General features: G+C 42.1%; 1 protein-coding gene across 4 annotated transcripts in view; it reads left to right on the forward strand.

Annotated features, from left to right (window-relative positions):
- LOC135103023 (limbic system-associated membrane protein-like) overlaps window positions 1-22,500 on the forward strand; it is a 225,287-nt gene that overhangs the window by 28,808 nt on the left and 173,979 nt on the right. The window contains exon 1 of one of the 4 annotated variants that reach the window (XM_064008916.1): window positions 9,074-9,094. The exons of the other annotated variants lie outside the window; for them this stretch is intronic. The gene's annotated coding sequence lies outside the window, so the exon portion shown is untranslated. Of the gene's footprint in view, window positions 1-9,073; window positions 9,095-22,500 lie in introns of those variants that run through there. 4 annotated transcript variants of the gene reach the window in all.

Genomic DNA, 22,500 nt, shown 5'->3' on the forward strand with positions numbered 1-22,500 from the left:
ATGGAAAAAAAGAAGAGAAGGAAGAGGAAGAAGAAGAGAAGGAAGCGAAGAAGAAGAAGAAACGGAAAATGGGAAGAGAGAGAAGGAGGAGGAGGAGTAGAAGCAGAAAGTGAAAGAAAGAAGAGAAGAAGGAGCAGCAGTAGGAGGAGGAGGAGGAGGATAAAAAGGCAGTGGTAGTAATGGTAAAGGAAGAGAGATCGTTTGGGTGCCTCCTCGTCGTTACAGTTTTGGTGGGAGAGTCTACTTGGTGAACCGATAGTTGGCCATTTTGTTGTATTATCACTTCGTCTTTTTGCGTTTTGTATTATTGTATTATCATTCCGTTATTTCTTCGTATTGTTAGTATTATTATTATTATTATTATTTAGTGTTTTTTTTTTTTTGTGTGTGTGTTATCAGTTTGTTTCAATTTTTTTTGTTTATTTCTTTTTATTTGCGCATTTATGTAGCTCTGTACTTCTTGATTTACATAATTTACATATAGAATAAAGTCTCTCTCTCTCTCTCTCTCTCTCTCTCTCTCTCTCTCTCTCTCTCTCTCTCTCTCTCTCTCTCTCTCTCTCTCTCTCTCTCAAGGGAAGCCAGTAATGACCACAACCCACCGTCTCGTGATCCCTCCCGCCCACTCTCCCCACCCAAAAATGGTGATGCAGGCTGCCCACCGCCCACCGTCTACCACCCACGCTCTCTCTCCCTCTCCCATACCCTGCCTCACCCTTCCATATACAAGACTCGCCCTGTTTTTTCCTCCTGCATACAACCTTACAACACCTTCCTTTCCTCTAACATCCTCTTTACTCACCCTCCTACACACACACACACACACACACACACACACACACACACACACAGTTACGTAGTGAATGAAATCGCTCACAAAAAATAGGAAGGCAGGAAAAGAAGGATGGAGGAAGGGAGGGAGGGAGAGAGGGAAGGAGAGACGAAGGAAATCAGACACGGAGAGAGAGAGAGAGAGAGAGAGAGAGAGAGAGAGAGAGAGAGAGAGAGAGAGAGAGAGAGAGAGAGAGAGAGAGAGAGAGGGGAAAGGAGGAAGAGGTACGGGTGCAAAATTAATGATACCGAGGAACCAAGATTAATTGTTGCTCTGTAATGGGATTTTTTTAATATGTAGCTCCAATCACGACGTCTTGGAGGGAGAGAGAGAGAGAGAGAGAGAGAGAGAGAGAGAGAGAGAGAGAGAGAGAGAGAGAGAGAGAGAGAGAGAGAGGAAACTTAAAAATAGGGAAAAAAAAATTAATGAATACTTTTGAAATAGTGCCCGAGGTGAACACTTACATTTATTCACAGCATTCAGTATTATATTCCGCGGCAATCACTCGTTTCTGAGATATCAATTTCCTAATGCATTTGAAAATATTCTTCTCCATCATATTTCGAACTGTTTGCACTGAGGAGGGTAAGACTTCCACTCATCCTTCTGTCAATCTTGTGAAGCATTATTTCTAGCGAACCAGTTACATCAAAGGGAGAGAGTGATATGCGCCAGAACCAATCAGATTGAAAGTACCGCTGTTCCTCGTCCTAGGAGACACTTGTGGCTCGGGAGACTATGGTCTGTATTGTGAAACGCTCTGTTCTCTCTTCACGACTATTGTCAAAGGTCACACATGATAATCGAGTTCTCAGTAATGCTTCTCCTGTTAGTAATGTATCAATCTTAGTAATCTGGCACTAGAAATGTAAAAACACACTTGTGAACCCGTGTAAGGTCAACAAGAACCTTTTGAAAGTACTCGAGGTGCGGCGTTGAAATGTCTCAGAATAAGGTCCTCACGTCCACCACCTGCCAGGATCAAATATGACATACACGAGGAGGCGGTGAGGACTCGATAAGGTATTGTTCGGCTACTTGGCCCGCAGGTTGAGTGTCCTCCTGTGTTAGTGGCCAATAGAGCTCTCCTGTTGGGCATAGTTGACTTTTGCTCTTTTTCTCAGTCCTATTGATTGTTTTGTTATCTGTTGTTGTTTGGCTGATTCGCGCTGAGTAGTCGCACACTGTTTATTTCTTGGTAGTGTTTTGATGTTTTTTTTTCCTTTTTTTCTATTCTTTTACAACTTAGCTGCACCTGTGAATTGGCTTTGAGATTTTGGGATTCACTTTTTTTTTTTAAGATGTCTACATGTTTAGATGCACACTTCAAAATAAATAAATAAATAGAAGTTGAATATACTTGACAATATTTTTTTATGTACTCTCTCTCTCTCTCTCTCTCTCTCTCTCTCTCTCTCTCTCTCTCTCTCTCTCTCTCTCTCTCTCTCTCTCTCTCATCCTTCCCTATGGTCTCCTTCCTGACTTTCCTTTCTTTCTTTCTTTCTTTCCTCTCCATTCCCTCCCTCGCATTGTTTCCACCATTTTATCTTCAGCTTTTCCTTTTCTCCCCCACTCTGTTCCAACTACTGGTTTTCCTTCTGTTTTTATTGTGAGGGAAGGAAAAGAAGAAGCAGGGGAGGAGAGAAGACAGAGGGTGGCGCGGAACTCTCTTTAGGGGGAGAAGAGTGTTAGGTAAAGACCAAATGGGGCGGGGGAGAAGTGAAGGACAAAGAGACCCGGTGGGAGTGTACCAAGAGAGAGAGAGAGAGAGAGAGAGAGAGAGAGAGAGAGAGAGAGAGAGAGAGAGAGAGAGTAGGGTGGAAATAAAAAAAAGTGTGAAAAAGATTGGAAGTAGTAGAAGAGGCAAAGTAGAAACTGGAGGGGGATGCAAAGATTGGCGAGGGGAGAAGAGAGGATAGATGATGAATGTATATGTGTAGGTAGGTAGGAAGGAGTTAAGGAAGAGAGGGAAGTGGGGCCAATGAGGGAAGGAGTTTCAACGTGAGCACAGGGAGAGAGGAAGAAAAGTGTAGGTTACAGTAACAAAAAAAAAGTAATGTTTGCCAGTATACAGGATAACTTCAACTGTGTATTTTGACATCACCTGAAGACGTCACACCTTTGCTGCCTCTTCATTATGGTTATTCTTTGTATACCTGACTGCACGAATGCACATTGTTAAAAAGAAATGGACGTGGTTGTAGTGTTGGTATTCCTAATTGTTGTAGCTTCAGCACTTAATAAAGATAAAAGTAGGAAGAGAGGCATGAAGATTATACTCGGTAAATGAATGTGGATACAAGTACTAAGGAAACAGTACGGAGAGAGAAAAGGAAAAGAAAGAATATTAGTTTCCAATGACAAGAAAAAAAAAAACTTTGGTAGGGAAATAAAGGAAGAAGACTTTAAAGAAAAGAGAAGGCGTGGATGGCGAAGCGAGGGGAGGAATGGTCAGAATGTAGAGAAATTGAAAGAGAGAGAGAGAGAGAGAGAGAGAGAGAGAGAGAGAGAGAGAGAGAGAGAGAGAGAGAGAGAGAGTATACTTTTATTTATTTTGATCGTTTCCATTTTTCATTTTTAGTATTGTTTACCATAAACAGTTTCGTTACGGCCAACAAGCTGTTCTGTCATTCCTTTGTGTTCCGTTGTGTTTCTCTTTTTGCTTCTTTCTTTTTTTTTCAATTTTTTGCTCGATCTCTTGTCATTCTTCCCGTTCGTTTATATTTTTGTTCTTCCTTCTCCTCCTCCTCCTCCTCCTCCTCCTCCTTCTCCTCCTCCTCCAGTTTGTCCAGGTATAAAGTTCTTCCTGAGGGATTTGTGTTCGTGTGTGTCGTTGCTTTTGTTGCTAGTATTGTTGTTCTTGTTCATCTCTCATTCCATTTCTCCTCCTCCTCCTCCTTGTTTTCCTCATCCTACTTAACTTTTTTGTTATTCTTATTCTTTTTATCCTTACTTTTCATTGTATTTTTCTGTAATTTATCATGGTTGTTGTGCACTTATTTATTTAATTGTTGTAGATCGTGGTGGTGGTGATGAGGGTGTTGATGGTTGTGAGAGTGGTGATGGTGGTGGTGAGTTTAGCTGTAGTGGTGGTGGTAGTGGTAGTTATATAAAGGTAATGACTGTGGTGGAAGTAGTGATGTAGTAATTATGGATAGGACAAGAAGTAATGAGTTCAAGCTTGATAAAGGCTTAAAAAAGAAGATAGGAAAATAATAGCCCTTAAATAGAGTGGTATTTGACTGTAATTGATTTGCTTACCAGGTTGTTTGTCGATGAGGAGCTTAAATAAAAGATTAGACGAATTTGTGGAGAGGAATAGTTGGTGAACATAATTTATCTATAATTTTACCTTTAATGGTGGTAATAATGACTGCAGCAGTGAGTGGAAGTGAGCTTTGTAGTGTTACAGGCGTGGATGGCAGCTATAACAGTAGTAGTAATGATCATTCAAGTTCAGTTAGTAGTATTAGTAATGATTGTTAAGAAATTAGTAGTGCTCGTATTGGTAGTTGTAGTGGTTTTAATAGTTATAATAGTGGCACTGTTAATGGTTATAGTGAAAATGTAACTGTTTGGTGATAATAATGGTAGTAATAATAGTGATAGTTGTAATAGTGTTAGTTGTAGTATAAGTAGTACTGCTTTAGCTAGTCTAGAGGTAGTAACAGTAGTGGTAGTTGTAGAAGTGATAGTTGTAGTGTAAATCGTGCTGCTTTGGTGATGCTGGTGGTAGTAATAATAGTGGTAGTTATTGAAATGATAGTTGTAGTATAAGTGATACTGCTTTGGAGATTCTAGTGGTCGTAATTGTAGTGATTGTGGTGGTAGTAATGGTGGTGGTTGTTTTATATATATACACAGACTCGAATACAAAATTTTCTGTGTTCATTGTGTTCGTTCTTACCTTTTATTTTCTGTTCCGAGGCTGAAATAAAAAAGGAGGAAAAAAAGAAAAAAGAATTGTATCGTTTCCCAATTTGTGCTTTTTCATTGCAGTTGTTGGTGTTTGTTCGTATACACGTGTGTGTGTGTGTGTGTGTGTGTGTGTGTGTGTGTGTGTGTGTGTGTGTGACCGTGACATGCTGCTTGCTATTTTTTTACGTAACTACGTCCGTGTGTGTGTGTGTGTGTGTGTGTGTGTGTGTGTGTGTGTGTGTGTTTGTGTATGTATGTGTGTTTACTAGTGTTTACTTTTTCAAGATACACGTACACACGATTCTAGAAAATTATCTCTCTCTCTCTCTCTCTCTCTCTCTCTCTCTCTCTCTCTCTCTCTCTCTCTCTCTCTCTCTCTCTCTCTCTCTCTCTCTCTCTCTCTCTCTCTCTGCTGTACAAATGTCTGACAATAGGGCAAAGTTTTTGATCATGTGTCATCTCAATTTTCCGATTTCCTAACATTTTCAATATTTCTTTACAGGCTTTCGTAATTTCGTGTTTCAGAGACGCAGGGATGATAAGTGCGTGAACTTGAGGATGAAAGAAATAAGAGTATGAAGGCAAACTTTTTTTCTGTTATGTGATCGAGTGCGCGTGTGATTCAGCCAGTGAGTGTGCGAGTGTAGAAGTGAGTGAGTGAGTGAAGTTTAATGAAAGATCTTGATGTGGTCTCTCTCTCTCTCTCTCTCTCTCTCTCTCTCTCTCTCTCTCTCTCTCTCTCTCTCTCTCTCTCTCTCTCTCTCTCTCTCTCTCTCTCTCTCTCTCTGTATTTGTGTTTGTTTTTCAGTATGCATTTATTTTTATCGCTGCCTCTTTGTATATTTGCCTGTGTATACATATGTATGTATACTCGTATATGTTACATGACTTTTCTCTCTCTCTCTCTCTCTCTCTCTCTCTCTCTCTCTCTCTCTCTCTCTCTCTCTCTCTCTCTCTCTCTCTCTCTCTCTCTCTCTCTCTCTCTCTCTCTCTCTCTAAACCTAACTTACCTAACCTGACGTAGCCCAACCTAACCTAACTCATCCTAACCTAACATCAACATGATCTGCCGTGCTTTGATGGTAAATGTGTGTGTGTGTGTGTGTGTGTGTGTGTGTGTGTGTGTGTGTGTGTGTAGCTAACTATTCCACCTATTCTTAACTTATTAATAGATTTCACTATCATCGTCATCATTTTAATAACTTTTCTCTCACTCTATCTGTCAGTCTGGCCACTAATCTCTCTTACCTGGTCTGGCCCGTGCGTGCGTGCGTCCAGCAAGGCGTCTGCCGCAGCGTGTGGTGATCTGTCTGTATTCCGCCGCACCGCAATCCCTCATCCTAAATTCTTATTCTGCGCAACGTTATCCATCCATCTCTTGGTGTTGTTAATTTATATAAGTGCCTTTGTGGATGTAGTCTCCGCCTCCTCTTCCTCCACCTCCTTCTCCTCCTCCTCCTTGTGCTCTTCTTCTTCTTCTTCTTCTTTTTCTTTCCTTGTCTTCTTCTTCTTCTTCTTCTTCTTCTTCTTCTTCTTCTTCTTCTTCTTCTTCTTCTTCTTCTTCTTCTTCTTCTTCTTCTTCTTCTTCTTCTTCTTCTTCTTCTTCTTCTTCTTCTTCTTCTTCTTCTTCTTCTTCTTCTTCTTCTTCTTCTTCTTCTTCTTCTTCTTCTTCTTCTTCTTCTTCTTCTTCTTCTTCTTCTTCTTCTTCTTCTTCTTCTTCTTCTTCTTCTTCTTCTTCTTCTTCTTCTTCTTCTTCTTCTTCTTCTTCTTCTTCTTCTTCTTCTTCTTCTTCTTCTTCTTCTTCTTCTTCTTCTTCTTCTTCTTCTTCTTCTTCTTCTTCTTCTTCTTCTTCTTCTTCTTCTTCTTCTTCTTCTTCTTCTTCTTCTTCTTCTTCTTCTTCTTCTTCTTCTTCTTCTTCTTCTTCTTCTTCTTCTTCTTCTTCTTCTTCTTCTTCTTCTTCTTCTTCTTCTTCTTCTTCTTCTTCTTCTTCTTCTTCTTCTTCTTCTTCTTCTTCTTCTTCTTCTTCTTCTTCTTCTTCTTCTTCTTCTTCTTCTTCTTCTTCTTCTTCTTCTTCTTCTTCTTCTTCTTCTTCTTCTTCTTCTTCTTCTTCTTCTTCTTCTTCTTCTTCTTCTTCTTCTTCTTCTTCTTTATCGTCATCATCACTTTTTTATCACTCATTCTGATCCTAGTCCCTGTTCTTGTCTTCCATCTCCTCTTCTCCCTTTCGGAATTTCTCTTGTTCTTCTCCCCATGCACCCCCCTTCCTCCTCCTCCTTCCTCCCCGTGCTGGCTACCAAAGTTTTCAGTTCTCTCCTTCTGCCTGACTTGTTTCACGTCACTCCCTCCATCATTTCAGCCTGATACAAGACACCCTCGCTCTTGGTACCCAGTGGAACTGTAAAGATGAAGTGTTGTGATCATTTTAACTGTTTCATGATATAAGAAGGAATTTTTGTTGTTTTTTTAATTGTTAGGTTAGGTTTGTCTCTTTTTTTTTATGTACATATCTTTCTTTATTTTACTAACCACTATAAGATTTCTTTTTTTGTTCTACTGCCACCTTCACATAATACTGGCTGGAAATTGCAAAGGCTATTATTTTTTTTCATGCCCTACTTTCTTGTAGATGCTTATAAAAATTCCACGTATTTCATACTTTTAGCGCTGTGAATTGTTCCATAGCGCTGTGAAAGGGTTAAGAAAGTTACCTATATTGCTATTAAAAGTTTCATTTCCTTATATTATTATTTATTCGCTAACATACGCATAAAGATTTTTGTAGGTGTTGCTGGTCTTGGAATTTAGCCAATAGTCATTTCAATCATTCAGTTATTCCTCATCATCTCGCAGAATTAATTTCACTTCAATTTGCGAAAAAACACTCAGGGTACACACAAGCAAATCAATTAAGTCGTTTACCTTTCCTCTCCATCCCATCTTCCTCCCTCCTCTTTATCCCACTTTCCTCTTTTCCATTCTCTCCTGGAATTCCACTTTTTTTTTTCTCCTTCCCTCCTGCGTAAGCGTATTCATATCTCAGAAAGCTCGTACCTTCTCCCGTTCCTTTCTCTCTCCTTCCTCTCCATCCCTTAGTCAATTATGTCTCAGAATTTTCCTTCCTCATTTCTTTTCATCCTAAGTATAGTCGTTCCTCCAAGAATTCCACCCTCCTTCCCTGTTCCTCTTCTTTTTTCCTACCTCCTCCTCCTCCTCCTTCCCCCCTTCCTCCTCCGCCTCCTCCTCCTCCTCCTTTTCCTCCTCCTCCTCCTCCTCCTCCTCCTCCATCATTGCCGCTGCCACGCCTCCAAGAATCAAGTTCCCTCGAGTAAACAGGAGGAAGCAGGTCTCAAGTTGGGCCCCGTCTGTCTTCTTGCAGATTGGATGAGTGATCAAAGGAAGCTGTTGTGTCGGGACCTCAGTGTTGACGCGCGCACACACACACACACACACACACACACACACACACACACACACACACACACACACACACACACACACACACACACACACACACACAGTGAAGTCAAAGGCGTTTTCTATATGGTTGTTGTTCTGTCAGTTTTTTTTTTCTTTTTTATTGCTACACATCACCTGTTAGTTCTGTGTGTGTGTGTGTGTGTGTGTGTGTGTGTGTGTACATGCAAACGTGTGCCTATGTCTCGTATACACACACACACACACACACACACACACACACACACACACACACACGAGTGAGTGACTGACTGACTAACTGAGTAGCATCAGTATAAACTTTGGGTCGCCTTCCTCCCTGTCTGGTTCGGCAGGTGGCAGTAGTGGTGGTGGTGGTGGTCGTGGTGGTGGTCGCTCAAAAAGTGATAGCCAGAGCAACCCGAGTCTTACTAGATATTTATTTGAGAGTGAGTGTGACATTCCTGTGTGTGTGTGTGTGTGTGTGTGTGTGTGTGTGTGTGTGTGTGTGTGTGTGTGTAATACTTTCCTTTTTCGTTATATTTTCTTCGTCCTTTTCCTATACTGTAGTTTTCCTTTTTCTTCCTTCCCATCATGTTTCTCTTAGTTTTTATATCCCTTCCTCCTCCTCCTCCTCCCCCTCCCCCTCCTCCTCCTCCTCCTCCTCCTCCTCCTCCTCCTCCTCCTCCTCCTCCTCCTCCTCCTCCTCCTCCAAGGGAAGAGGCGGTATTTTTCCATTACGTCCTCGCAAGATATATATCCATTTATTACTTCTTACGGCACTTTTTTTTATCATCTGTCCTTATTTTCCTTTCCTCAGATCTTTTTCCCTCGAAGGCTGAGAAGTGGCACAAGAGAGAGAGAGAGAATAAAAAGAAAAAAGAGGGCGAGGAGGGAAAGATAGATGGAACAGTAAGTAGAGAGAGAGAGATGGAACACAGAAAGGTGCGGAGACAAAGATAGGAACTAAGTAAAATGAAAATAATAAAGAAGAACGAGGACATGATAAAAAAAAAAGGAATGAGAAGAAGAGGAATGGCAGTAAGAGGAGGGGGAGGAGGAAGGAGGAGCAAGAGGCGGAAGAGAAGTCGAAGAGAAAGTTTGGTACATAAACCGTATATATTTACCCATAAATAATAGTGTAATGAAAATTGAGGTTAGGGAAAAATGAGTAGAAATTAAGGAAACAATAAAACAAACAGTAAAAGTCTTTGTGGAAAGTATAAAAAAAAATCAAGTTACAACGAAAAAAAAAAGTGTTAGGAGGAATTGAATGTTTAGAGAAAAAGGGACGGAATGGGAGGGAGTTTCTGGGAGAGGAGAATGAAAGAAAGGAGAGAAGTGAAGTGAGAGGAGGAGTACGTAAAGGAATAAAGGAGAAAGCTGGAAAGAATTAAATGAAAAGAGAGGAAAATGAGAAGAAACGAGGGAGAGAGAGAGAGAGAGAGAGAGAGAGAGAGAGAGAGAGAGAGAGAGAGAGAGAGAGAGAGAGAGTGAAAGAAATAGAGGAAAGAGGAGAGAGGAATAGAGTGAGAGGGAGGGTGATGGGGGGAGAGGGGCAGGTGTCCAAAAGTGTGCAAGCCAGCGCGATCTTCCTCTCTCACATGTCTGATGGACAGCGTCTTCACTTATTCATTCCTCAGCCTTCCGCCGCAGCCACCTGCACCACCACAGCCACCATCACCACCACCACCACCACCACCACCATTACCATTACTTCTCCTCCTGAGAGAGTTTTGAACTTCACTAATGCGTATAGCCATATTTTACTCATCACTATTCTCACAAAGATGGATAATCACTCTCCAGTTCACTAAAACCATGTTTGCAACTAAAGCGAGAAAGTTACACGCGAGCGGACGAGCAAATTTAAGGATATCAACAGAAAAAATAATGTCTTCCCTGGTCGACTTGTTACTTGGATGCCTAACGTGTAAGAAATGTCACGTCTACTTGCAAGCAGAACAGGAACATTGTTTTTTTTTATTAATCATCAGCTAAACTTTGCGTGTAAAACCAGCAAAGGGTGAGTCGTGGCGATCCGCTTGTGTTCAAAAAGAAATGGAAGAATGAATGCGGTTTGGAATCATTTGTTTCGGTAAAAATTGATTTATTATTCTAAAAAAAAAAAAAACTGTGACGAAAATATCGTGTAACCACCGCCGGGGAGCGAGGACATGGCCGTGAACGATGTGGGACATGTTTGCTTGAATGAATGATGCACGCCGCTGTGATGCGAGAGAGGGGGAGAAAATGTATTCAGATTTGGTGGAATGTTGTTTGAACTATTGATTCCTAAGTAACATCCACACATCTTTATGCAGAACAGAATAGAATATGATGTTTGTCCATTTACACTCAAAAATATGTATGGAGGACAGACCCGATCAGATGCTGAAATGAGCCGATATTTTCTGTGTCTGACCTTTGGACGAGATCATGTCACCAATAATTCTCTGAGCAGATTCTTTTGAATTTAATCTCCAAAACACCCTGCACAGTCTTATAAATCAGGTTAAGAAGAACATCAACATCTTGACCTTACAAAAAACAAATCATACTTGACATGTATATTTTGATAATCTGGAATGCATTACTTTTTTTCAGTTCAGAATACATAAATTTTATGAATGGAGCAACACATACTCTTCCTCTCCATCACTGGCATCGCATTTGCTACGAAAACCTTCCTCAGCACTAATACTACAGTTTGTACTCTTGATTGCCCATTATTTACTAATTATATGCAGACAATTCCTTCACATGCCACAACACTGCTACCCTTTATCAAAACACTCTTCCTTGACCATTATCTCGTTTTCACACTCCACTTAATACAAATAAATTTTAACCACAATTTACTATATCAAGAAGTAATATATATAACTTGTGGCCTTGATTTTAGGATACAGATCCGGTGGCCCTATTTAAAATTTATAGATCTCGCGTTCCTAATTCTAATTCGTGTTCCTGGTGTATCTAATTTTAATATACAGATCGCACGTCCTTAATTCAAGTCAAATTCTACAGGTTTCAAGCTAACCACGCATCTGACACGGATTAGACCCCGTATCAACACTGACACACATTAGAGCCCTTATTAACAGGCATGCGTTAGAGCCCTTATTAACAGGCACGCATTACATCCTTTATTAAAACTGACACGCACTAGATTCCTTATTAGCACTATCACACTCTCCATTTCTATCAAGAGACAGTCCAGTTGCAATATTGATCACGACATCACTCAGCCCAGTTGATTATTTTTACCTCACTGTGACGAATGAGGTTACATTTGATAATAATTCCGGAGCAGATAATTATGCACGCTGCGAGTTCTTGTTATGTATATACCATTGGTTGTCGCAACGTATATTCATGTGGAGATTAGAAAGAGGAAAGAGAAATGTTAAGGATCATCTTTTTTTCTCTTTGTCCTGTTTTGTTTGTCAGTCTGTCTAGTTATCTCTCTCTCTCTCTCTCTCTCTCTCTCTCTCTCTCTCTCTCTCTCTCTCTCTCTCTCTCTCTCTCTCTCTCTCTCTCTCTCTCTCTCTCTCTCTCTCTCTCTCTCTCTCTTTCTCTTTTCCTGAATGATGTGTGGGAGGAAGCAGTATTCACACATCACGTTGCACTGACGCCGCACACGAATACTAACAAATCCGAGAGAGAGAGAGAGAGAGAGAGAGAGAGAGAGAGAGAGAGAGAGAGAGAGAGAGAGAGAGAGAGAGAGAGAGAGAGAAAAATATATCCGTCATGGCATCTGGTATACCCAAATATCCGAAATTAACTGACACCACAAAAACCAAGAGAAATTGTGAAACCCCCAGTGTTAATGTGTTAAATATACCTCACTTATGTATTACTAACATTTATTTCTTGATTAGTAATAGTTCAGTCTTAATAGTATAATCAAAACTTGTATTGAGCTTACTCAGGGAAGATACAAAGCCGTGATTAGTTTCAGTTCAGTTTCAATGCTTGGATCGTAAGTGGCTCGTCTTCCCGCTAAGACACAACTTCCCTCCGCCACAGTTGGTTTCGTAGCCATCCTGCTTGCTTCCACTTTCTCCTGTGCTCTTACTGGAATTGTCAACCACTTAGCAGATGGATGAGATATATTTGGTCTCCTACATATTCCTAAATCCTTACCATTAATACTGAATGCCACCAAAAACTAAACTAAAATTGATAAGGTCGAGAGTGACACGTTGAAAAATACTGTTCCTGACATTTGTAATGGCGCGGCTTCGGCTGTGAATAAATGAGTGACTACTTGAAGGTTGCCTGAGCAAAATCTGTGGTTTTCATTGCTATCAGGAGCAAAAGTATTAATAAAAAACAATCACTAGTATTTACGGAGAATGGTAGCACGTACAATACAATGATAATAAATAAAACTACTTCTACATAACTATGCATTCATTGAAGTAAAAGTATTTAATCACCCAAATCTGACTTTTTAAAAATAATATTCGCCATCACTAAGATTTTGATGGCGAGAAGTCTTCCACTGCTTTTTTTTTTCTTTTTACTTTACCTGTGGAATTAGCGCTAGGTCATTCACGTGTCACGGAGCCACCATGACGACCCCTCAAGGTGACCCCCTCAGATGACTCCCGAAGTGACTCCCTCAGGTTGCCCCCTCGCTCCCCCCCCCACGCTCACCTGCCCGCCGTACTCACCTGATGTCCGGATAATGCCCTTGAATAATTGAGCTAACGGGGCTCCTTTAGATGCGGAGGAGGAGGGGGAAAAGGAGGAGGAGGAGGAGGAGGAGGAGGAGGAGGAGGAGGAGGAGGAGGAGGAGGAGTTGGTTGCTTAAGTGATTATGTTGCCACTCGTCTTCATCCCACCTCTCTCTCTCTCTCTCTCTCTCTCTCTCTCTCTCTCTCTCTCTCTCTCTCTCTCTCTCTCTCTCTCTCTCTCTCTCTCTCTCTGTGTGTGTGTGTGTGTGTGTGTGTGTGTGTCTCTCTCTCTGTGTGTGTGTGTGTGTGTGTGTGTGTGTGTGTGTGTGTGTGTGTGTGTGTGTTTGTCATTTGTTTCACTTTCTAATTATTCATTCATGTATATTTCTTTACATCTGTGTGTTTGGAGGACTGACAGCCAGACGAACAGAGACAGACAGACAGACAGAACAGACAGACAGACAGACAGACAGACAGACTCACAAAAAGTATTAAAAATTAAATGAAGCAAGGAAGCGTAACACACACACACACACACACACACACACACACACACACACACACACACACACACACACACACACACACACACACACACACAAAACCGTGACAACGAGCAGGTTCACTTGACGCAAAATAATCTCATTGTCTTTTTTTGCATTTTCCTCATCCGATTTTTATTTTATCTATTTCTTTTTTGCTCGCCATTTGAACTTTGAAAGTATTAGTAAAAGTCGCCGTCGATCAGAGATAAAAAAGAGAGAAAAAGTGAAAAGATGGATTGCAATTTCCCTTTCGTGCGTCACTATATTTAGCACAGGTGAATTTTTTAAAAGGGTATTAACGTAAAGTGCTGAACCACGTCAATGTTTTCTTGGTTGATTTTCATTTTCTTTTTTTCTTTTTTTACGTTATATCGTGTGACCTTCTGTCGAGGATCTGCTGGTGTTGTCTCTCTTGTTTTGTTTTTATTTATTTATTGTTGTGTTTGTGAATGGGTTTTGGCAAGGAAAGTCAAGGGTAGAGAGTTTTTGATTGGCAGTTGTTGTGATTCCTTTCTCTTTTGCTCCTCTTCTCTTGCCACTCTCTGAAGTGAAAGACAAAACGTGGAAAAGAGTGAGGAAAGGAGAGAGATTGCTGCTGCTGGCACTAATTGTTCTATATTTTATGTTCCTTTTACTTTTGATGCTACTTCGGCTACTGTAACTATTATGACTAGTGCTGCTGCTGCTAATACTACTACTGCTACTGTTACTACTACTACTACTACTACTACTACTACTACTACTACTACTACTACTACTACTACTACTACTACTACTTCTTCTAGTATTACTTCCTTAACTACTACTACTACTACTACTACTACTACTACTACTACTACTTAACCACTATCATTTTTACTACTGATAATGTTATGGGTGGTGGTGGTGGTGGTGGTGGTGGTGGTATAGATCAAAACGACCCCAGTCCCAAGGGAGGCGAGTTGTGATAAGCGAGTCAGTCTGTCACAACACGGTTCATTCACCCCTGTCCTGGTCCTGACGGCTCGCTAACCATACTTATTGCAGTCTGCCTTTACGTACAATTATATTGGTAAACGTCGATTAAGGCTCACTTTGGCTTTTACTCTTGTTTGCGTCCCCCATCAACAGGGAATTCAGATCGCAGTATTTGATGTTATGGGAACAAGCGACATTGCCAGAACTGTATATTAGGATGGAGAGTGTAAGGGAGAAGAAATTATTGTATCTCATCCATACAGCTATTCTTTCTTAGTAGCTGCTTTTGCTAATACTTCTGTGGGGATTTAGCAGGAATTGTTACCATCACCTCCATCGAAAGAAGATAGAAATGCTCTCTATTCCTTCCTTCATAACCATCTTGCTGTGGGTTTCAGAGGCCGCGTTACATCGTTTTTATGCAGAAACTCCCTAACAGGCTGGTGAATTAGGATCATACTTAGAGCGTGCATCAGACACTGTGCAACTTTCGTCAGTATGGTGAAGTGAAAACCACAAGGGTGAGGAAGCAGTGCAACACGTTCATTACCATCTCAGGTGCTACAGGCTAGTGGAGTCCTTAGCGTCAATGATCAGCCTCGGGTGTTGAGTGCTGGTGCCGGTGGAGCGTGAGATACAAGTGAAGGCAAGTGGATATCAAACTGCAGCATATCTTGAAGTGGCAATTAAGGTGCTTCTCTTTTGATCTTTGTATATTGTTCAGTATGTCACTCTCCTAGTCTCTTATTTATCTTTTTATATTTCTATTCTAAGGTTTTTGTAACTTCCTTCCTGTTTCATCCACTCTCAGCATACTAGCTTCAACTTCAACCCTTCCTTTCTTTCACCAACATACTTTTTCCATCACCTTAGCATGGACAGGGTTGTTTTCCGTGTTTCTAATTTTTTTTTTTTTTAAGCCAAAGGAGATCCACTGACCTCAATTTCACAGCCCCGCAGCAGTAACATCACTCACTCGGGAGCGTCCCCAGCAGCTTAGCGCGTCAGGAGAGTCGTTCACCTCACAGCGGAAGTAGCAGCAGTGGTTGTGCCGTCACGTCTTAACATAATTATGTCCCTCTCTTAATCATTTCTCATAAAAACGAAACCTGTAAAGCTTCCTTGCCAGCTTGATTTCCCTAAAGTGAGGAGGCCTACTGTGTTATTAATACTACATCTCTTCCTCCTCCTTCTCCCTCCTCCTCTTACTACTACTATTGTTATCACCACTATTATTACTGTTGTTGATCCTATTATTACTTCTAGCATTATAATTCCCACCAATTCAGACAACAGTGGTGTTTCCAGCCATACAGTTCGAGCTTAGTTAGTCACCCCTTCTCCTCTTCCCCTCTCTTCCCTTCATCTTTTTTTTATTTTTTCATACTCATCAACTCCTCCTTTCTGTCTCTCCCTCTCTCCTCCTCTCTCCCTTTCATACTTTTCTTGTTTCTCTTATTTTTTTTTCTCTATCTCTACTTATCTCCATCCTTGTGTATTGCTTTCATTTCCTTTTCTCTTTTCCCCTCTCTCTGATCTTCCCAGATATTCTCCCTCCTCTTCGTTGATCTCTTTCCTCTCACTCCAGTACTTCCTCTCTCTCTCTCTCTCTCTCTCTCTCTCTCTCTCTCTCTCTCTCTCTCTCTCTCTCTCTCTCTCTCTCTCTCTCTCTCCTCTCTCTCTCTCTCTATTGTCCTTATCACATTTTTTTTTATCCTTTCCTGTCCTTTTTTTTTTTTTAGTGTTTTCATTTCCTACGCCGTTATTTCCGATCGTCTCTCACGCTTCTCTTTCCTCCTCCTCCTCCTCCTCCTCCTCCTCCTCCTCCTCCTCCTCCTCCTTTTCCTCCTCCTTTCTTCCTCCCTCCGTATCTTCCATTTTTTAATCCCTTTCTCTTCTTCCATGTTTCTCTTCCCTTCTTCTTTCACGTTTCATCCCCTCACCGAAGACTATCCTCTCCCTTCTTTTTTTTTCCCTTCCTTTCCTTCATCATCATACATACTCTATCCCGTTTATCCTCTCCCTTCTTTTTTTTTCCCTTCCTTTCCTTCATCATCATACATACTCTATCCCGTTTCACCTGTCAGTGTTAATTTTTCTTTCCTTTTCCTTGATTTCCATGTTCTGGTTTCCCTTTTCTTTTTTTATTGTCTTTTTATAAATAATTTTTCACTGATTACTTTTTCTTCAACGACTCATTATGACACGTGTCTGTCTTTCATCCTCGTCTCCTTGACTCGTCAGTCCAAAACATTTAGCTTCCCACATGTTCCATCTCCTCTGCTTCACCTTTATTTTCTCCTACATCTTCCTTTGCCTCCCTTCCTCCCTCTCTCCTTCACCCATTCTTAATCCTTCACTAGTCTTACTTCCGGGTCCCGTCTTCTGTCTCTCCCCAACCTTTATGCTTATATCTGTTCACCTTCATCCTTTCTTCCTCATCCCCCTTGTCTTCACTCACACAGCTTCCCCACCTCCTCGTCCTCCATCTCTTCTCCTCCTCTTGCTCATGTGTACTAGCTCAAGGGGCGCCGCCATCTGTGCCTCCATTTGCGCCAAGCCGCCGTCATTGGGGTGATGAAACACGCCCTTCAGCCTCGCGCCAGACGCCTTCACTTAGTAACCTGCAAAACACATTGCCGCGTAATACAGGGAGACAAGAGATATTATAAGACGTGGCGCAGCTCTCGAGTGTGATTTGAGTGTTTGGGTGTTGGGAGGGGTTGGGGTTCTTGGTGGTGGTTGTGCTGGTGGTGGTGGTAGTTATGCTGTTGTTGTTTTTGTTGTTGTTTTTGTTCTTGGTCTTGTTCTTGTTCTTCTTTGATATTTTGTATTGTTATGTTTATCTGCTATCATTAATCTAGTTCCTCCTCTTTCTTTTTCCTCCTCTTCCTTCTTCCCCCCTCTTTCCTCTCGCCTCACAAATCTCCCCTTCATCACCTCACACACCTCCCCTTCATCACCTCACATTTGGCACTCTTTCCCCTCCTCACTCCCCTCTCCCCTCTCCCTTGTCTCCATCTTCCCCTTTAATTTTATCTCTTGTTACCCTCCTCTTGCGTCCTCCTCTTCCTCCTTCTCCTCCTCAATAAACTCACTAAGGAGAGAGTGATCACTACTCAGTCAGGAAAGCAACAATTACAACCCCAACTACTACTGATACTACTATTACCACTTCTACTATTACGAGTACTACACACAGACACTGGTGGAATCCGCTGTTCGCCTTGTTACGTCTCTGCTAACTAAGGTAACTATGGAGGGATTCCTGAGGCAGATGTAACATAGAAAATGGGAACGAAGCGCCACTGTCCTCATTCCATCAGACGTGCCGGGGCCACGTTAGACAGTCACGTCGGATAGGACATGCGTTTACGGGGACGAGATGGAATGGAGAGGGAGGATGACTTGTAGCGCCAGGGAGCGGGGTCTGAAGAGTGAGGAGCTGGGGAGAGGAGGGAAGAGAGGGGTTTACTAGTATATGAGGGGAATAAAGTGGAGTAAACAGCGAGGGGAGGATATCAGGTGAAGGCAGGGAGTGAGTGGTTAGAGAGTAGTGAAGAGAGAGAGGAGCAGGGGAGAGTACTGTATTGTATGAGGGGAAGGAAAGGGAAGGAAGCACCGTAGGACTGGAAGTGTTTGGTCTCTCATCACGATTATATTTAAAGACCACAGATTTAGTTTGCCGGGTTTTCATAGTTGTTTTTCCTATTGGTGACGCAGAATACTTGTTAAACTGTCACTGGAGTCATTAAAGCGCTCTTGAAAACCCAGTAACTTGCATTAAAGCCTCTTTGAATTGTTGCAACATGACGTCGGGACACTTGAAAATAAAGAAATGAAGTGGACATGCTTAAAGAGATGGATGAAGTTATTGCGCACTCATACCTCATTCTCATTGGCTCATGATTACGAGAACACCCCCAAGAAACTACAGATCTAAAGGATTTTGACGTCATAACCAATCACCTACGCAACCACCACCACCACCATAACTATAGCTACCACCATCACCAGTCTTGACTACTTGTATATTCATGCACTCAGAGAAATAGTAGGAAATATAGGAGGAAGAAAATGCTACTCCACTTGATTATTAATAGTTCAAAGGCAGACACACTCTTCACCTTTCACACACACACACACACACACACACACACACACACACACACACACACACACACACACACACACACACACACACACACACACACACACACACACACACACACACACACACACACACACACACACCCACACACACACACACACACACACACACACACACACACACACACACACACACACCAGCATGACGGGCGTGGTATTTCCAAAGGTGTGGTTTAGTTGCTCCCCGCCATGCCTTTCCGCTGCCTCCCACACGGCGACGGCTGACTGAATCCTGTCCAAGTTGTGCATAAGTATTCTCTCTCTCTCTCTCTCTCTCTCTCTCTCTCTCTCTCTCTCTCTCTCTCTCTCTCTCTCTCTCTCTCTGGTCTCGCCTTCGGACACAATTAAAAACAACGCAACGAGATCAGATTCACTGCCTCGGGTGTTGTGATGCTGCAGGGACGAGTGATGCTGCTGCTGATGGTGATGGTGGGAGAAAAGTGATGGGAGAAAATAAGGAGAATAGAGAAGAAATAGTGAGAAATAGGCAGGTAGGAGGAGGAGAATATAATGAAAAGAAGATGACGTGGAGGAAATCAGGATGTAAAATGGAGCAGAAAGGAAAAGGAAGCGGAATAAGAGGAAGAGTAATATGGAAAGAGCATAACGTGAACATGAATGTGTGTGTGTGTGTGTGTGTGTGTGTGTGTGTGTGTGTATCACAAACACAAAGAGGGTAGCATCTACACATTCTCTCTCTCTCTCTCTCTCTCTCTCTCTCTCTCTCTCTCTCTCTCTCTCTCTCTCTCTCTCTCTCTCTCTCTCTCTCTCTCTCTCTCTCTCTCTCTCTCTCTCTCTCTCTTCCACACACACACACACACACACACACACACACACACACACACACACACACACACTGGGAATTGTCACACAACACCCTTGAAATAAATCAGCAAAAATTTAGAAGAAATCGTAAGAAAAAAATAACCTACACTTTAATTACTGAAATAACCCATTAATCTAAATAATAAAACTGACACAGGACTTGTTGAAATACTTAGAGGAAACGAAGACAAGAGGAACAAGATTTCACTTTACAATTTGCAATTTACCCTTGAACACACGCACAGCGGCTGCATCTGTTAGACTTGCAAGGCCACGGTACAGATCAGATTACAGTTTATTATGATTTTTCAGCCATGAAAGGAAAATACCACATGTTTTATGCTGAACAAAAGAGAGAGAGAGAGAGAGAGAGAGAGAGAGAGAGAGAGAGAGAGAGAGAGAGAGAGAGAGAGAGAGAGAGAGCATCCTTCGCGGCTCCACACGCAGACCACTGTGCTTTCTAAACCTGTATCTGCCGCAAAAGACCCATCAACTCTTGGCTTCTGACCTTTGCCAGCACCATAGAGAGAGAGAGAGAGAGAGAGAGAGAGAGAGAGAGAGAGAGAGAGACGTAGAGAGAAAATAAAGTAACGAAATGAACAAATAAGTCACCATGTACCAAATAGTTTATAATAAATTCACAGTGATGATAATTATCTTCAGGTAGATTTTCCTGCTGCAAACTCAGGCCAGGTGAAGTGAAGTGAAGTGAAGTGAAGTAAAGTAAAGTGAAGTGAGCAGAAGTGAGGCGGATGCAACTACGTTCATATTGGAGGCTTCTGGGTTTTAAAAAGTTATCTTGTACACTAAGCATTAAGTTAAGTGCACGTGTGTGTGTGTGTGTGTGTGTGTGTGTGTGTGTGTGTGTGTGTGTGTGTGTGTGTGTGTGTGTGTGTGTGTGTGTGTGTGTGTGTGTGTGTGTGTGTGTGTGTGTGTGTATACGTGAGGCACCACGCTCAGACTCTATCAGGTATTCCGACTGTGAGTCTTAGAAGATAATGTAACGCGCTTCTGAAGTAGGTTTTGGAGGGATGGGGAGCGCCGGGTTGTAGTCAAGGCTGAGAACGGGACGAGGAGAGTGATGAGAGAGAGAGAGAGAGAGAGAGAGAGAGAGAGAGAGAGAGAGAGAGAGAGAGAGAGAGAGAGAGAGAGAGAGAGAGAGAGATTTGATAGAAACGAGAAAGAATACAAAAATAGACGGAACGAGTCAAGAGTATCACTGACTGATTGAGTGGCTGACAGAACCAGACGCAGCAAGATGACAAACAAATATATACGCAGAAAAATTTGCGAAAGGAACTCCAGAGAGACAGACTAACAGACAGACAGACACACACACACACACACACACACACACACACACACACACACACACACACACACACACACACACACACACACACACACACTCATGTATGCCTCCCCAGCGTGGTCCTTCTCCCTCACACACACTCAACAGATCCAGCTGGAGAGTGTGCAGAAAAGGGCGTGCAGGGTCATCCTTGGCCCTGCCTACACCACCTATGATGAAGCCCCGACCACCCTGAGTCTGTCTAGACTATCCACCAGGCACCAAGAAGCTCTGGAGAAGTTTGGAAGGGGGTTTCTGCATCATTCACGTTTGAGACGCATGCTGCCGCCTGACGCGCCTCGCCCGGTCCGTGCCACAAGACACCACAACAAGATAACGCCCCTAAAGGCGCCGCGCACGGACCGGTACAGACTCGGCGCGATTCCCACCACGGTGCGAGCCATCAATCAATATTATTTCGCTTCTAGATTAGACTTAGTTTTAGGATTAATGTTAAGTATTTACCCACCTCCTCTGTACACTTTCAGTTTATAAACTGCCTTAATAATAAACCGTTTATTATTATTATTATTATTATTATTATTATTATTATTATTATTATTATTATTATTATTATTATTATTATTACACACACACACACACACACACACACACACAAATACCACCAACAACATGTCCTCAATGACCCAATACACGAAGAACAAAAAAACAAATGAACAGCAACACGGCGTTCGGTTCTGCGGCAGATGGGTGGTGACAGGCACGGATGAATGATTACTACTGGCGTTGCTGATGCTAGTAGTGGTGGTGGTGGTGGTAGTGGTGGTGGAGCAGGGAGCATCATAGTACAGCAACAGGTCGGTAGTAGCGCTAAAAACCAGAGCGGCTGCGAGTTTTGTGATGTATTTATTTAATCATTCATAAGTTTATTTGACCGATTACCAGTCCTCCTCCCCCTCCACTCCCGCTCTCTTTTCTGCCTTCACCCCCTTTAGGAGTTCAGTTGGCGCGGCTTTAAAGAGAGGATGTCATGAGGTTGAGAGTAGTATGTCAGCAGTGCCTCTCTCTCTCTCTCTCTCTCTCTCTCTCTCTCTCTCTCTCTCTCTCTCTCTCTCTCTCTCTCTCTCTCTCTCTCTCTACCCACAAATAACTTTTACTCGCGTGTTTTCGTTCTCCTCTCCTTGCCCTCCTCCTCCTCCTCCTCCTCCTCCTCCTCCTCCTCCTCCTCCTCCTCTTCTTCCTTCACGTTCTTTCTATCTCACATAGTTTTTTTTTTGTCTTCTTCTTCCTCCTCTTCTTCTTCTTCTTCTTGTCGATCTTTTCTGTTTTCTCGCTCTCCTCCTTCTCTTCCTCTTCCTCCTCCTCCTCCTCCTTCCGCAGAATTAAATTATGTGGTGATATTTACTTATTTAGTCATGGTGCATTTTTACTTACACTTTTATAAAATATCGTTTGGTAACTCAAAAGGGGAATTAGTGAAGCATTTTCCTTTTATATCCTTGTACCTGTGTGTGTGTGTGTGTGTGTGTGTGTGTGTGTGTGTGTGTGTGTGTGTGTAACAATATCTTGGTGTTTGCACAGGTCTGGTCTTTCACCGTCACTCCTGCTCTCCATTCAATAAAATTCTGTTCTGGTTTCTCGAGAAAATAGATAAATAAAACATGGAAGAAGAAGAATGTCACAGAAAATAAACTTGATTCCTCCATCACCTTGTTTAGAATCCACTCAGAGTAGAGTAAATGTGAATGAAGGGCGAGTATCCTAAATCTGCTGGAGGTAAAGAAAAAGAAAGGCTTGAAAATATATATCAAATTTTTACTCCTG

This window comes from Scylla paramamosain, chromosome 1, assembly GCF_035594125.1.
Source record: "Scylla paramamosain isolate STU-SP2022 chromosome 1, ASM3559412v1, whole genome shotgun sequence".
Classification (NCBI taxonomy): Eukaryota; Metazoa; Arthropoda; class Malacostraca; order Decapoda; family Portunidae; genus Scylla; species Scylla paramamosain.